Genomic DNA, 3,530 nt, shown 5'->3' on the forward strand with positions numbered 1-3,530 from the left:
CTCGACCGGAGCACGCGTCGTGGGCCCGAAACTTGAGTCGCTTCCCTCTCTTGGGCATGGCGACCGTTTCGGAGCGAGGCCGACCTAGCGGGCCGGGGCCCCGGACCATGTCTCACACCTGAGAGGTGGCCCCAGGAACCGCGAGCCAGCGGCGCCCGGCTCCGTGGTCATCCCCACACAGGAGGCCGAAATTGCTGATTTTGATGCAAACAGGGATTTCATCTTTGGAAGTTCCCATTCATCAGTTTTATCTGTTCCAGATTGTGCATTTCTGGCTGTATTTGGCAGTCTCTTTAGAACACAGACTAGACCGTCTAAACCTAATCCCAGTTTGTCTCTGATGAAGTTTATAGTTTTGGGGCTTTACTCTAAGGTCTTGGTTTTTGTGTATGGTGTGAGATGTCAATACTGTTTCAGCTTTCTGCAGGTAGCAGTCCAGTTTCCCAGAACCATTTGTTGAAGAGGCTGTCATTTCCTCATTTGACAGCTTTGATTTCCTTGTTGAGTATCAGTTGACCATAGATAGCTGGGTCTATTTCTGGGTTCTAAATTCCGATCCATTGATCTATGTACCACTACCATACTGTTTTGGTTACTACTGCTGTGTAGTAGGTTTTGAGGCCCCACCTCATTTTTGTTTCTCAGAAGTGTTTTGCTTATTTGGGGTCTCTTTCCTCTCCAAATAAGTCTGAAAATTCCCCTTTGTATCTCCTTAAAAAATCAGTTTGGTATCTGTATTGGGATTGTGTTGAACATGTAGATTGGTTTTGTTAAAGATTGTAATTTTCGCAATATTGAGTCTTCCTGTCCATGAACAAGTCACATTTCCCCATTTCTTTAGATCTTTTATTGTTTCTTACAGAAATGCTCTGTAGTTTCCTTTGTATAGGACTTTCATATCTCTATTTAGGTTCACTCCCAAGTATCTCAATTAGTGGTTGGCTTATTGTAAATTGTATTGCTTTCCTGATTTCCTTCTCTGAGTACTCTTTGTTACTGTAGAGGAATCCCACTGATACTTGGATATTAATCTTATATCCTGAATTGGCCTACTAACAGTTTGTTGAGTCTGGTGTATACTATCATATCATCTGCATATAGCAACAATTTAACCATCTCTTTGAGGATCTGGATGCCTTTCATTTCCTACTTGTCCTTGCAATCACAGGTATGTCTTCTTGAACTATTGTGCCTTTAATGTATGTAATGCCCTTCCTTATCTTTTATGCTGGTTTTCATTCTGAAATCTATTTTATCAAAGATTAGGATTGCCACTCCTGCCTTTTTGTGATTGCCATTTGTTTGGTATCCCCCCACCCCCAGGTAGCCTTTGGTATTTAGTCTTTCTTTCTCACAGTTACTTAGATGTGTCTTTTGTAGGCAACATATTAATGGTCTGGGTTTTTTTATCCATTCTGCTTTTTTTCCTTAATTGGCCCATTTTATCCATTTTATATGTGATTATTGTCAGGCCAGGCTTTACTGTTGCCTTTTTGCTCTGTTGTTGGTTTTCTTTTTTTGGTCCCCCTCCTTTTCTTTTCCTGTTGTTTCTGGTTACTATGGTTGTTCCACTGTCCCTTGGTACCTCTGTATGAATGACTTCACTTAAAATTTCTCAAAGTTTTGGTCTTATTTTCACAAATTCGTTAAGTTCCTTATTTTCTGCAAAGGCTCTAATTTCTCCTTCATAGCTGATGGGTACAGGATCCTTGGTTGGCAATTGTTTTCAATTTTCTGTATATGCCATCCCATTGTCTTCTAGCTTGCATGGCTTCCGCTGAGAAATTCTAATTGTTTCCCCCTTGTGGGTAACTTTTTTTCTCATGCTGCTTTTGGTAGTCTATCCTTAGCTTGTAATTTGGATAATTTGACTATGATAGGTTTTTCTTTTTGGGTCTAGTCTAGTTGGTGTTTGCTGTGCTTCTTGAATGTGTATTTCCTTGCTCTTCAAAATACAAGGGAAATTTTCTTCTAAATTGTTTTGTTGTTATGTGCCGTTGAGTTGCTTGTGACTCATAGCAACCCTATGTACAAGAGTCCTAAACCCTGCTCTATCCTGTGCCAACCTTACTGTCTCCGACACACTTACTCCCACCACCCCAGTCACAGAACCGATCCATCTCATTAAGGGTCTTCCTCTCCTGCACTTGTTCCTCCACTCTTCCAAACATGATGTCCCTCTCCAAGGACTCTTTGCAACATGCCCTAAGTATGTCAGACGAAGCTTCAGAATCCTTGACTCCAAGGAGCAGCCTGGTTTCACCCTCTCCAGGACAAATCTGTTTGTTCTTCTATCAGACCATGGTATATTCAACACTCTTCTCCAGTACCACAGCTCAAAGGCATCAATTCTCTATCATCCCTAGTCATTGTCCAGCTCTCTGATGCACAGCACGCAATTGCAAAGACTACAGCCTGGATCAGGTGCACCTTAGTCTCCAGCCTGATGGCATTGTTCTTTAGTACTCTGGAGAGATGCCTGACAGCTGATTAATTTTAATGAAAGTTTACAGTGACTTTGGATTCCCATTCATTCATTGTTGCATTTTTCTCCCTGCCCAACCTCCCCTCCCCCAGTTTGCTCTTTTCTTTGAAAAAGTAACTTCCATTGTTATACAATCTTTCTCCACCCCACCCCACCACCAGTCCACTTTGCTATGCAGCTTTTATTCTGGACTCCTGTCATGACAATACTTAATCATATATCCCTTTTAAACAGTTCTCTCCCTCTTCTGTTTCTGTGCAGTATACTTTCTTTCTCAGTCTCCCCCTAACCATGATGTCAGTCCTGTTTTACAGCAGTGGCAATATGCAGTATTTGTCCTTTGTGACTGAGGTATTTTACTCAGCCTAATGTCCTCCAGGGTCACCCATTTTGTATAGTAAGAGTTCCTGATTTTTTCAGTGCAGCATAGCATTCCATTGTGTATACCAGTTTCTCTATCCATTTGTTTGTTGATGGGCACTTGGGCTGTTTCCAACTTTTTGCTATTGTAAACAAAGCCGCAATAAATATGTGCAAGCATATCTGCTTGGGCGGCAGTTCTGGTTTCTTTAGGATATATTCCTACTAGTGGAATTTCTGGGTCAAATGGTAAGTAAGGCCCATGGTATTTTTACAGCTTGGGAAAAGTGCTTTCTCTAATGATATACCTCTAATTCTGTAATGATGCAAACCCTCAAAATCCAGAATTTCAAATTTAAAAGCAAACCACTGAAATTCAAATGTCTCCTATGAAATAAAGGATAAGCATATTTGGTGAAATGTACTGCCATTTCTAAAAGTTACAAAACAGATCTTTTTCCAAAAGCCCTGTGACACAGTCTTTCAGTTATGTTAACTCCTGTCCACAGCTTTCTACACAGGAAACAATTTGAAGGCAGGAATCACTTCTTGTGTCAGCATTTATAGGTGCAAGATCAAAAGTTAGTTCTTGGAAGCCTTTGCACATTAATTCTGGATAGTGGGGCATTTTGAGTCAGATGACCATCTCTGGAGATGAAAAGACAAAGAAAAATGGGGTTGCCTT

At 41.0% G+C, this 3,530-nt stretch overlaps 1 pseudogene; it reads right to left on the bottom strand.

Moving 5' to 3' along the window:
• The window catches only part of LOC102875330, a 13,920-nt pseudogene extending 13,698 nt beyond the window's left edge, over positions 1-222 (bottom strand).
• Between the last annotated feature and the right edge of the window lie 3,308 nt (positions 223-3,530).

Source organism: Elephantulus edwardii, unplaced genomic scaffold, assembly GCF_000299155.1.
Source record: "Elephantulus edwardii isolate Elephantulus edwardi_28Jun2011 unplaced genomic scaffold, EleEdw1.0 scaffold00196, whole genome shotgun sequence".
In the NCBI taxonomy this organism is placed as follows: Eukaryota; Metazoa; Chordata; class Mammalia; order Macroscelidea; family Macroscelididae; genus Elephantulus; species Elephantulus edwardii.